Source organism: Etheostoma spectabile, chromosome 13 (genome assembly GCF_008692095.1).
Source record: "Etheostoma spectabile isolate EspeVRDwgs_2016 chromosome 13, UIUC_Espe_1.0, whole genome shotgun sequence".
In the NCBI taxonomy this organism is placed as follows: Eukaryota; Metazoa; Chordata; class Actinopteri; order Perciformes; family Percidae; genus Etheostoma; species Etheostoma spectabile.
The window spans coordinates 18,589,154-18,603,021 of record NC_045745.1 but is presented as its reverse complement, the minus strand read 5'-3'; the positions used below and the strand labels follow the sequence as shown (position 1 = coordinate 18,603,021).

Here is a 13,868-nt window from a genome sequence, read left to right as displayed (position 1 = left end):
CGCTTTGAACCTGCAATTGTTTGTCCTCTGTCACTAACAGATAAGTTTGCAAACTCTACCTTGAAGCTCTAAAGTAACCAATGGGCAGGTAACACATTAAAGGAAAAACATGCATAAATTACTGGAGAAACATAACAAATGTAGATACCACCATACTGGTCATAGTGGGTCACTGAATGGTTTGATGAAGATGATGTAAATCATATTCTGTAGCCCCAAGAAAGTCACCCCCAGTTAAACACCTATGAGATAAGTAATCAATAATTTAGATTATAGATCTCATATGGAAACAGACACCATGAGAAGAACATAAAAGGAACAAGCAGTACTCAGAATCAATAATTGATCAAAATTAAGTTTAGAAATGTGTCTCTGATGGGAATTTTACAGATCGCTGTGTAGACTACAAATAAAAAATATGTTTCAGTCCCCACTTTTTTTCTTATTTATTCACCTCACATCTGATTAAAATAAAGTGTACATCGGCTCAGAAGTATGCATGAAGTGCGCAAAGTTTCCAAACGTGGAAATATCTTTTGAAAGAATGGTGTTCATCCCTCCAGTATAGACTTCAGAGACTTTATGCAGAGGAGCATTGAATCTGTTCTTGTATCTCTGAGGTGGACTTGCGCCTTGCTAAGACACTATTTGGGGCTTTTACTTAGATTTTTCACCCATGTGGGATGGTATCACTGACAAGAAGAAGTCCCTTTAAAGTAAACAGTCTCAGATACGACCAGGTGAAAAAATATTCAAGACATGTTATAGTGTTTCTTTTAGTTGTTGAGATACCGTTAGTTACTTTGGTAACTCCAGATTCTATTAGTATAGGCGTAGCCCTCTAAGGGCTACGCTATTGGGTTTATCCCTTCGCGCATGCGCAGTCGTGAAGATTTTCTTTCCCGCCCTAGCGTCCAGCTCGGGCCTCAACTACGTCCGCATTTACTGCATATATACAGAGCGGACCCGTTGTTCGACTCCCAAAAACATCAGCTTTTTCTTCAACTAATGTTCTAGGAGCAGGTGGCCCGGACCTTAGAGGGCTACGCCTATACTAATAGAATCTGGAGTTACCAAAGTAACTAACGTTCTATTTCGTATAGGCTTCGCCCTCTAAGGGCTACGCTATTGGGTTAGGGCGAAGCTGATGTAGTCAATGCCACCTGCGGCACAAGGTCCACAAGCCGAACATACACCACATTGCCCCAGCAACAATGTACAGAGGCTAGTCAGAGTCTTCTTCTGACAAAGCCTGCCCTGCCAATGGCGTGGCCGAAAGGTTCAGTGGCCCGCAATATGATGCAGTAGTCAATGATTAATGGGGGTTAAGCGTGATTGATCCTGTCGTGCATGCAACGGAGAGACATGATTACCTCCGTGCATGCAACATGATTATGACAATGTTAGAATAAAAACTGTGTCTCACAAGAATACCCCAGGTACGGAGAGGTGAGACAGCAGAGCAGGGTCATTCAGCACTAGTGTGAAGGAGATTGGCAACAATCAGGCATCCGCTTTTTTTTTTTTATTTATTTATTTTTTATTTTTTTTTTGCCATTCAGCGGGCATTACGCGTCACTGACTGTGGACAAAACGCATGAGACATGGAAGATTCAGACATATCTCGCAGATAAAGCGGATGAAGGGGCACGGGGAAGCCCAGGAGGCTGCCGCGCAAATGTCGGCTACTGCCATGCCTTAAATAGAGCCGCAGACGCCGACAGAGCCCTCGTAGAGTGACCCCGAATGTCTTGGGGGGCTCTTTCCCTTCCAGCTATAAGCCTGGGTAATAGCCTCGCACAGCCAGTGAGACAGACGCTGTTTTGAGAGGGCTGATCCTTGGGAGTGTTCTCTATAATGCAACAAGCTGCTGAGTTTTCCTGATATTTGCCGTGCGTAAAATGTATTGTGACAGAGCGCGCACCGGACACAACCGGTGGGAAGCCTCCTCCGCACCGTTAGCTGAGTGGGGGGAAAAAACCCTCGAGGGAAAACACCCTTGACCGAAAAGAACTAGTTAAAGTCTTCGGTGTGAAGGGGATTTGGCTGTAAGGTGGCTGCGTCCCTCCCCTCTAATGGAGAGGCAGGAGAGAAACTGACTGCACATAAATCACTCACTCTTTTGGCCGACGTTAGGGCAAGGGAGATTGCTGTCTTAAGCGACAGCATTCTGAGCGAAGCCTGTGTCAAGGGCTCAAAGGGGGGCTTCCCCAGAGCCCGAGCACCAAGCTAGGTCCCATTGGGGGGCGAGGGGCGAACAGCCGGTTTTTGACGCCTAACCCCTTCAGGAAACGCTTCACCAGGGGATGCGCAAAACTGCCTCTCACCGAAACCTTCGTACAGGAGAGATGGCTGCTGCGTATGCTTTGACTGTAGATGGAGCCAAATCATTATCCACCAGAGTTTGTAGGTACGTCAGCACGAAGGTAGGGGACACGATGTGGGGTCTGCGTCCCTCTCTGTGCACCAGCGCTGAAGGCAACCAGCGCCTTGCGTAGCCTGCTATGGAGAGGGGCTCTGGAGCCCTGGATAGTGCTTACCACGGCGGGGGGCAAGCCTAATCTCGTAAGCGTTCCCGCTCAGCAACCAGCCCCACAGCCTCTGATTTATCACTGGGGGATGACAATCGCACCGTTCAGCTGCGATAGTGCGCTCCTCCGCCACGGAATCTGCCAGGGGGGAGCCACCACACAGCTGAACGGGTTGGGAACCAGACGCGCTCGTGCGCTCCGGTGCACACCAGAACAATTACAGATCCTCCTCTGGACGCGCTCCAGGGCGAGGATCAGGGGGACCGGGAAAACATATAGGAGGGTTTTGGGCCAGGGTTTGTGGGAGAAGGCGTCTACGCCGAGGGGAGGGTTGTCCCGCGCGGTCAAGAAAACCACAGTGTGCACTGTGTGTTCTCTCTGTAGCGAACAGATCCCCTCCTGCCTTCCCCGAACTGCTCCATAACGTTTGAACGATAGTGGGATTCAATCTCCACTCGTTGTGGGAGGCCCCCCCCCGACATCAAGTCGGCTGCCCGGTTCAAATCCCGGGATATATACTGCTTTGAGAGACAGCAGTGGCTGTGCGCCCACAGCAGGAGGCGTCTGGCTATTTCTAACAGCCGGGCTGAGCGTATGCCGCCCTGGCGGTTTATGAATGCCGCCGCCGTGATGTTGTCCGTCCTTACTACAACACTGCCTCCCGTCCACACTGGTGTAAAGTGTTTCAACACCTTCAAACACCTTGGACAGCTCCAGGCAGTTTATGTGAGGGAGAGGGGGAGAGGCCAGCCCCCTCCCACCACCTGTGACTCGCACATTCCCCCCCAGCCAGTGAGGGACCGTCTGTGTACACCGTCACATATGACGTCACTCTGCCCAGGGAACCCCGGAAGACAGGGTTTGGGGACTCCCCCAGTATGCCAGGTCTGATTGGAGGGAATGAGGATGGACAGCATTCGCCATTTGTGCGCAATGGATCGAGCCCTGGCGGTGAACCCACTCTGGACTTTCCTCATGTGGAGAGACCCGGGGGACCACCGTGTGTGCCGCGACATCATGCCTAAGAGCCGCATACTGACAGCGCTGACACTGTCGCGCGCGGCCTGAACGGGACAACAGAGAAGTCAGGCTTCCTGCCCTGCTGACAGCCTGCTCTCATGCTGACGAGCTCATGTCTACGCCCAGATAAACTATCGATTGTGCGGGACGAGGCGCTCTTCTTCATATTTATGGCAAAACCCAGCGTTTGTAGGTGCTGCAGAACCTCCATAGTGTGCAGCGCCGCCCGCTCCCGAGAGGGGCTAGAATGCAGATCGTCCAAGTAAAAGAGGACTCGATGCCCCCTCCCTAGAGGCTGGCGCCGTTTCCATGCACTTGGAAAGGTGCGGGGGGCTAGTGAGTATCCGAACGGCAGCCGGTTGAACTGGAAACGGGCCCCTTGGAAGGAGAAGCGCAGGAATTTCCTGTCCTGGAATGATTTGGATGTGAAAGTAAGCGTCTTTCAGATCCACGGATGTAACCATTCGTTGGGGCGCACACATTCCCACTGGCCTGATGGTGAGCATGTGGAAGGGGCGCTCCATACATACCGGTTGAATTTCGACAGGTCGAGGATGGGACGCAGTCCCTCTGACTTCTTCGGTGAGAAAAATAGCAGAGTAAAACCCTCGTTTTCCTCCCCTGGAGGGCACGCGGAAATAGCTCCGCTCGCCAGCAACCCTTCTAACTCTGACGTCTTGCGTCTGACTCTGCCAGGTGAAACCGTCGTCCAACCACACACCCGCGAAAGGGGCGGGGGGGAGGCGAACTGAGTGTGTGTAACCCCGTGTTATCAGCTTTGACATCACAGGTCCATGTTGTCAGCCAATCCATGCCGCGCTGCACTCTCCAGTGGCGAGCACATGTCTGAGTTTGTTCACCGACATGGCAAGCAGGGAGCGCAGAGCCCATCCCGCCGCTGGCGAGACGAGTGATCGCGTCGCCCAGCCCATGGTAGGGCTTTTTCGAAAGGGCATTGGCCGGCTCCCCGTGTGGGGGCGGAGCGTCACTGGGTTAACCCGACCCCGCCCCCGCCGGCATCGCCGTGGGGGGTGGTTGGACAGCGTCGGCCCCCTGGGAGGACCTCATTTCCGCTGCCTGCGCAGCGGGGACGCAATGGCGCCCCGCTCGCGGTGACGGCCTGGTGGTGCTTTGTGTGGGAAACACTGCATAACGTGCCCTGTTTAGCGCAAACAGGGACTGTTCGGCTGAGGGAAACAGCTCTTTAGATGTGGGAGTGGGGCCCTTAAAGGGCCGTTGTTTCCAACTCTCAGCTGAAGAGGGACATCGCCCCCAGTCCCGTCATTGCCACCGCCGCTGCTGCTTGCTGGGTGGCTCGGGAGGCGGGTTGGACCAGGTGGGGGCCGCTCTCATGGTCCTCCGGCCTCGTGCAGGTTGACGGCGTGTGGCACTCTGTCTGCGCGGAGGGGACCGGGTGGGGCCCCGACGCCGAAGCTTGGGAAGCGCAGCCGCAGCCGATGCTGCGGGCGCTTCCGCTTGTGACGTTTGTCATGGCGACGTTGGTGCTGTTGAGGAGGACCTTCCACGAGCCGAGCCTCCGAAGCCGCTCGGCGTCCTCCGCCGCTTGATGGAGATGAGACGTGCATTCTGTAGGCCGGCCCAAATGTCCATCGGGGGCTATGACCTTACAGAAGCTCGCGTCTAATGTCCACTGGCAGCTAGACATGTGAGCCAATGTTTCGCTGGGCCACAGTCTGCCAAGCCATCACCCTGGACACCCACCTGGACGCCGTGGTCAGGGTAGGATGGCGGTCATACCTTCACCAATCTCCTGGCAACTCGAGGGGGAGGGCCCGGAGTAGTGGCCATCGCGGAGACGCGGAGGCCATTAAGGCGATGTTGTTTTGTGCCGCCAGCCCCTGGGCGCACATTGGTGGGCCCGTCAGTGACTTGAGCGCACACTTGATCCTGGGGAGAGGAGGCGTGGGCTTCCGGTGGCCGAAGAAAGTAGCTTTCGGAAGCAAAATGGACGCAGGCTCCCCTCCAGGGGAGGGACTGAAGGAAACCTGCGTCCGTATCGCCCTGAACCCGAGTAAACGGGGCATAGCGAGAGACGGGAGCCTTCAGTTTTCCCCGGCTGGGAGAAAGCCTCCTCCACAAATGGCCGAAGCTCGCGAAGCGCCCAGAGTGGGGCCCGTGAAGAGGGCGGCTCCTGGGCATAAACATCACCGCTCAAAGGCCGCGACCGGGGGCTGGCAGCTCCCGGGAGCGCTTTGCCTCTAAGCTCCGCCGCCCTCCTTATGATCTCCGGCAGGTCGCGAAGAGACCTTAGCGGTGGAGGCTGGAGCCGGGTGGGGCAAAGGGGAAGGCCGCTCGGGCGGTGCCCCAGCCGTTCGGGAGACGGAGAGAGCTCCAGCGGAAAGCATCAATCGCCGCTCGAGGCCCAATCCCCCCAAGGGGAGGAGGGGGACCCTCCCAGAGGGAGGAGGGGAAACCGAGTGGAGGCGCTGTCAGAGAAGCAGTCAGCGGACTCATGCTCGTCGAAAACGCCTGTCCGCCACGGCTCCAAGTTGCCCCGGATTCCTTCTGTCTGCCCAGCTGCCGTCTCCGTCCCCGCCGCCTGGCAAACCAGAAAAGCTTCCCGCCTCGAGTTAGCTCTTTAGACGCAGGCGGCGCAAAACTGGCAGAGGCGTGGCGGGTGAGAGCCTGCGGCGTGAACGGCACCCAGCAGCCTCGCAACGGGGGTGGGGTCCGGCGGAAGGATGTAGCCGTCCGGCAGAGGGGCAGACACGGCACCGGCGGAAGGTCTGAGACTTGACTTCATACTGCGAAGTTGAAGAAAAGTGGGAGTCGAACAACGGGTCCGCTCTGTATATATGCAGTAAATGCGACGTAGTTGAGGCCCGAGCTGGACCTAGGGCGGGAAAGAAATCTTCACGACTGCGCATGCGCGAAGGTATAAACCCAATAGCGTAGCCCTTAGAGGGCGAAGCCTATACGAAATAGAACTATTCCTTCACCAGTTTAACACTTTGGACCTGAAATGAGAGATTTAAATAATGCTCTACTGCTGATTTTAGGATTCAATACTTCTCCCTCATGTGTTAGTCCTGCAGTTATTTATGTGCTGTGCTCTTTTGGTATTTTTATTTTTGTATAATTCTTGCACTCGCTCATCTCTCCTTCTCTCGCTACCTTTCCTGCTCTTTTTTAGTCTTACAATATTTCTGAGGAGTGAGTGGGTTGCAGGTGTTAATGCTAAAGGAGGAAAATACATCTCTGCAAACTACATTAGTGCTTACCTCATATTGGGTTTATTAAAACTCCTAAAAAAACTGTAAAATGAGTAGTGAATAAAACAATAAAGTCATACATTTAATTTAGCAAATGGAAATATGGAGAGGGATGAGCTGCTGCTTAATTTCCTTGCAGAAAATATATAGTTTGATCATCATATGAGGAGTATCTTATAAAGGATTGGCTCTTGCAATAGCTAGAATTAAAAATCCACTTTTTCCCCCTGCAAACATAATACTGTTATTTCTATTTCATGGTTGTCTTTAATCACTCTGTGGAACGGACCACAATTCAAAATGAAAAGTAGCGGTAAGATGCATTTCTAATGAAGATTCTCCACTAATGCGTTAGTTATCTCATGAATCAAAGACTGGATTTTAACAGCAAAAACTGAAAGCGTGTGAAATTAAAATGTCCAGAGATGAAAATTGGCGTGATCACGCACACATGATGATGAGCTGTAATAAACTGGAGACCAGAGAGTCCGGCTTGCCTCGGGTTGTCCAGACAGTTTAATTGAGGTTGTATTAGTGACCTCTAGGGAGGAATTTAACTTGTCAGGCTAATCATCATAATGTTGGCCTTGGGTCAAGGCCTATTTGCATTCATTCCATCAAATAGCCAGGGTCACTTTAGTCAGCTGAGGACTCCACTGAAGTCACCAACCAGGCCACAGAGAGATGCAAATGGTTACGTTGAGTCACCTTTAATTAACTATAATCTGCTGGGTTGCCATATTGTCCCAACAATATTGCTTTGGGTCTGGGGAGAAATCATTCAAAGGGTCATTGAAAGAGCTATTAAAGTTTTCACACTTTGTTATGCACAATCAAACATCTGAAGTCATGTTGAGAAAAATACATTTTTTCAATTGCTATTCAACACAAATGTTGTCTTTTCTCTTTTAGTTTTGTTCTGTAGGAAATGGCCAAGTAAATCATCCTTTTGAAGTCTTTGTATATCCTAAGGGTGTGAATAACTTAGTTGTGCTTCTTTGCCTAAAACATGCATATTTGAGGCAAGAGAAGGCTGTGAATCAGCTTGTTTGCATATAGTTGTAACACACCAGCATGTATTCATAAATAATCTTGCAAGCATATTATGTTATTCCATGAGGGTGTAAACTGTACCATATGCATATGTGGTATACTGTTAGACTATTGGCCTACATATGTTTATAGTAAAGCAGGTACTTGCATGCAGTGACACAGTGACTCACTGAAAAAATGCTTTGAATTTTATATCACATCACAATCTTTTGTGTTGATGTCACATCTCACTGAATCAAAATAAACCCGCGTTACTTTCCCTGTCTGTCACTGTTTTGTCATTTTCCTCAGACATCATGACCTTGACCATGTAGAATAAATAGGGATCCTGAATACAATTATGATGTGAGAATGACAGCATGGATTCAGTCATCAAATCCCATTGACACTGCAGTAGAGAGGGTTGGGAATTATCACCCACTGACACAGGTTAATGGAACCAGAAATGCATGAAACTGAAAATAAACCATACGATATATATATATATTGAACCAAGATATGGTGGTATACAAATGTTTCTGTTGAAAACAAAGGCACATTTCACATTATTTGCATAGGAATGTATTGGGCATGGCATTAACATAAGTTAACAAACTAGTAAAATATTGCAAAATAATTTTGCTTTCACCCAAATTGTGAAGTGTTAGCTTCGTCTCATGTATTAATGCTTTACTAGCTGATAACTACTAAGGTAGATCATTAGGACTATAGCTGTAACCACAAACTCACTGTAATTATTCAAAGGGTAACTACACCCTCGTATTCTGCTAGATCCTTTCCTCCAAGCATATTTAATAAATGCAGCGCCTGCACGGTGGTGACCTTGGGGCTATATTTGTGTGTGATGCAAGGGTCATGGGACATGGGGGAGACTGACAGTGTAGCCTTGACAGCAGCGACATAGAGCTGGTAGTCACAGTTGACAGCCATTAGCAGCTATAGTCTGACTCTCTGTGTCTCTGCTGGAAAAAGGTGGTGCTTTAACAGTCACTACAAGCACGTTTATGGCCCTTTTGAGAGAGTTATACTGTGTGTCCCCATAGATGTTGCCATAGATTAGATTAGATTAGATTTAACTTCATTGTCATGGCACAAAGTAAAGGTATTTAGACAACGTAATGCAGTTTAGCGTCTAACCAGAAGTGCAAAAAGAAGTAAAGTGCAGAGCATTGTTCAGAGCATTTACAGAATAAAATATTGATTAAAATATATAGTAGAGATGAATGCTAACAGTAGACATCATAGAATAAGTTATGATTATGAATACGGAGTAAACACTATTGACCTTTGTACATTATAGTATACAGTACACAATGTATGAACATGAATACTGTATAGTTTAGTATGTTAAGTGTATGTGCAGTAGTTTGGCTCTTTTGTGTAGAGGTGGGTGTGTCTACATAGCCAAAGCCCTGCTGTGCACGCAGTTAACACAGCTGGGTTAACAATACTGGTCATCAGCCCTAAATATCTTTTTTAAGCTCTGTGCATAGCATAGTTTTAGTGTTAGGCCCATGTTATGCGTTAACTGCCCTTGTTCATGCATTCAGATCACATCTCGTCAGAATAAACCGGCGAGTTAAGTCTGTGATCAAAACTTAAATTATTGCTGTTGCCAGAGGATGAGAATTAAGAAGAAATAAGAAGTGTGAGATAGAGACTATCAACAAACTCAGCCAAGGGCATCTTTTTTCAATCTAGATGACTGTCCCTGATCCCTGCAATTACGTGTGCATCCCGACCATATCACAAAGATCTTAAACTTGAGGCAAATGAAACAGCCTTTTTATTGCTGTCATGGCCCTCTGTGTCATTGGGCTGGGTTAGTCCATTACCTTATTTCAGCATGGTGTTTAGTGTTACAGAGGGAAACTGAGAGATGCAGTATGAGGTCATGACAGATAAACAGCAGTTTAGTTGTGGGGAAGTGAAGGTTCACAAAGCAGGTGGGGGTTGGCTCAAGGACTGATAAACTATCCTTCAATGATACTGTCCTTAGATCTGTTGAAGATCCCTCGAGCAAGATTAATTCATTATTTAAATCATTAAATTAAATAAATCTATTAAAAAGATAAAGACATCCTCAAATAAATATTTTAAAATTTGTCATTAAATATTGGGTCCATTGTATTCACTATACTGTATACTGTATGTGTGTACAGTATGTAAAAACTGCTTGTCTGCACAAAAAAGACACCAGAAATATACTGTATACTGTAACAAAGAAGATACAAATTGTGAAATGAAGGGGATGGAATACAAATTGTGGATAAAATCACTGTGACCACCATGTGCAAGTTATGCACTTGGTTTAAGTGAAGGTCATCTATAGTATGTTACAAACCTCTCCTGCAGAGACAGAGACTGATTTTTTGTGCTAATGATATGCAAGATGCAAAATAGCAGAGCTACCAAGGACAGAGACAGGACACACTAGCAGCAGTGAAAATAATTGAAATGGATTTCAGCCATTCCTGGTTCATCTTTGAAAAAGCATGCATGCCTTGAATTGAGCTTTTCAGTACAGCTATTAAAATGGGGTTTTGAGAGGAATAGTGTAATTCATCTCTTGTATTATTGAGCGTGAAAGATCAGTTTTACTTTTGTTGACCTGACTTCATAATTCGTAGTGGCTTTGAACAAGATTCTACAAGAAAAAAGACAGATGATTGTCCAATTACTTTAATTCCGTTTGGATTATTTGAATAGAATAAGAAGTTTTCCTTTCATCCATACAACTGGTAGAATTATGTTATTTGTTAGCCAGCAACTGGCAGATAAAGATAAAGTACAAAAGTACAATGTGTAATTTGGTTGTCTGTATCTATACTTATTTACACTGCATACATATTTATATGCGTCAGTAAAAGAGTAGTATCTTGAAAAACCTGACACATCAGAAAGGTGTCATGGAAAACAATGTATTCTGGTTGCATTTTGTTTTTTGAGAAAAGCAACATTTTGTTTTGTAATCCAAAGGCATATTTTTGCCGACAGAAACCAAACTTGCCAGAGGCGCAGCATAATTGATCCATGAGAGCCTGAACCAATGTTCAAGTTGGCAGCACTTTCTCAAAACAGGGAAAAATGTCATTTTTTTCGTAAAAAAAATGTCAGTTGATTAGATATCTGTATTCAAAAGATTGTGCGACCAGTGGTCTATTCAGTTGTAAAAGGTCATAGGGACTCTAATTAGGTGCCTGCTGGGAAAATAACAAGCCTTGCATGCCTCGATAGATACCTCCACATGTCAGAACAGGTCAGCTGTAGCAGGATGGAAATGCTTCACCCCTGAGATGATGGCAACATTTTTAAGATTGGGTAATTTAACAGTTACCAGCAATTACCATTTCATGTACTAATTCTAATTTTCAAAACAATTTGTTGTGTTCAAGCACTTATTACAGTAGACCAATACAAATATGCCAACCAGAAACAATTTTTCATAGTAAAATAAAACATGTGAACTGTAAATTCAAGATTGGGTTTCAAAATCACACATCAATGGCCCATGCAACATAGAGTATGGTGTCTCTAAAGCACTTGAGATTAAAGGTTGTTTTATTCCACCCATGGGTTCTTAACTCACCGTTAGAGAGCCACAGTCCTTTTGACATTTGAGAGAGTACTCATACAATAGCACACAATGGCTGCTGTCATGTGTAGGAACAGACACTGCACACATGGGATGATGTGAGTATTCTGTGCCTGTGCATGATATTGTAACTGGCAGGGACATGTTGAAACAGAGCGTAGCTGTCACCCTACTCGAATGTGCATATGCATGCTTTCTTATACATGTATACATGTTATTATGATTGCGGTGACAAACAAGAAACTACTCAGACTGATACATGTGAGAGCACATCAGTAGGTGAAAGGGAGGTGGGCTAAAGCAGTCGTCACAATTTTTTGTGATGAATGTGGCATCCGCTGTGCTATTTGATGTCCCTCTGTCATGCTTGATGGATTGTGGGCGTCTTGAGCTTTCTGTGTTGTTGACACCGTGCAACAGCACAGTGGATTTGATGTCTGCTGACAGTTTTTCAAACTGCTGTTACAATAAACCTTGGGTGGTGAGAAGAGAAAAAAAAGGTCTTGAAAGTGTCAAAATATGGGGTCTTGCATTCGGTTGCATTATGCGCACCACTGTCTGTGGGACATTTGAAGTGTCATTTAAGTATGGAGCAGATGCAGATCAAAGCTGTTTTTACAAAATAAAGCTGAAACACAGCCGATTTAACAACATGCTTCACAAAACTTTTCGGTCCTTGTAATACAAGCATGTGAACCCATTCTGCCCCCCAAAATGAGATGACCAAACATAATGAACACAATAAAAAGACTGCAAAAGGCAAAAGATTTACCGCGTACTATTTACAGCACAGTCATGCGATGCGTTGGAACAGGGCTGCAAGGCAAGGCAGCTTTATTTGTATAGCACATTTCAGCAACAGGGCAATTCAAAGTGCTTTACACGAAATCAGTTAAACAAGAAAGCAACATGTGCGGAAGAAAGTTAATAACAGACAAATGAATTATGGAATATTCATATTCACAAAGAGAGGCCAGCTCAAGACAAGTCCCCACTCCTTCACTACAATTTGCACATTATTTGCTCTTACCTACCTAATGAAGCAATTGTGATATTTAAAAAAAAAACTGTGTTCAGTGTTTAGTTCAATGTTCCACCTCCTGATAAAAGGCATTAGTTCAACTTGGGCTGAACACTGACCTCAACCAAAATAATACTGAGCCATAATCTCTAAGGTTATGCTGTGTTTCTCCTTTACTCTGTAGGGATTCAGATATATAATATATATATACAATAGAGTTCATTTTCTACTGCTTACAACTTTGCTAAATTAAGCTAAAAAAAGGAAGGCATCAACACCAAAACAGTTTTTATGCCAGAAATAGAATAAGACTGATCGCTGAGCCATTATTTACTTGGTATGAATTTTAAAGGGATTCTGATAAACTGGTGATATTTTTATTAGTGAGATTAATTTCTGTATCACCATGAGGGGAATGTTAAAGGATAGCTTTAAAGTCTGTTCTAACACACAGCTCACATGTTCGTATGTACACTGAAAGAGTTTCCAGAGTCCTCGTTTTGTGTAAAAAATGATTTTGAGTTTGAATTAAGCTAATGTGGGGCTTTAGCAGTTTGAGTTAACCCAAATTTCCTATAGTTAGTCTTTTTCCATACAGGGTTTTCAAAAACCTTGTTTAAGTGAACGAGGTAGAGAGATAGTGATCCTGCCCGGAGGAAGCCCGGGACCACCGTCTGGAGCCAGGCCCAGACGGAGGGCTTGTCAGCAAGCGCCTGGTGGTCCGGTTTGCCACAGAGACCAGCCAGGCACTGCTCAAAGAAGCTACGTGGCACCCCTCTCTCCATCCCATGGGCCCACCACCTGTGGGAGGAACCTCTGGGGTCGGGTGCGCTGCCATATGGGTGGCAGTGAAGGTCAGGAGACCTTAAATGGAGTCCTGTATGGGGCTCCAGTGGGAGACTCTATAGTTCTGCTCGGGGACTTAAACGCACAAGTGGGCAATGATGGAGATACTTGGAGAGGCATGATTGGGAGGAACAGCTTCCCTGATCTAAACCAGACTGATTGTCTCTTGTTGGACTTCTGTGCTAGTCATCGATTCTCTATAATAAACACCATGTTCAAACATAGGGATGCTCATAAGTGTACTTAGTACCAGAGCACCCTAGGCTGAAGGTCAATGATCGATTTTATAATTGTTTCATCTGATCTGAGGTTGAATGTTTTGGACATTTGGGTGAAGAGAGGTGCGGAGCTGTCAACTGATCACCATCTGGTGGTGAGTTGGGTCAGGGGATGGGGGAAGCCTCTTGACAGACCTTGTAAGCCCAAACGGGTAGTGCGGATGAATTGGGAACATCTGGAGGAGGCAGACTTTACACTCACACCTCCTGTGGAGCTTTTTGTGCATCCCTGTGGAGGTTGGGGGCATTGAACCGGAGTGGACAATGTTCAAAGTTTCCATTGCTAAAGCT

The 13,868-nt window shown here is 46.6% G+C and overlaps 1 long non-coding RNA gene across 1 annotated transcript in view; it reads left to right on the top strand.

Moving 5' to 3' along the window:
* The first annotated feature begins 756 nt into the window (after window positions 1-756).
* LOC116700784 (uncharacterized) overlaps window positions 757-13,868 on the top strand; it is a 16,796-nt gene continuing 3,684 nt past the window's right edge. Inside the window, exons 1-2 of the long non-coding RNA XR_004334730.1 lie at window positions 757-767; window positions 9,274-9,277. This is a non-coding gene — a long non-coding RNA (uncharacterized LOC116700784). The remainder of the gene's footprint in view (window positions 768-9,273; window positions 9,278-13,868) is intronic.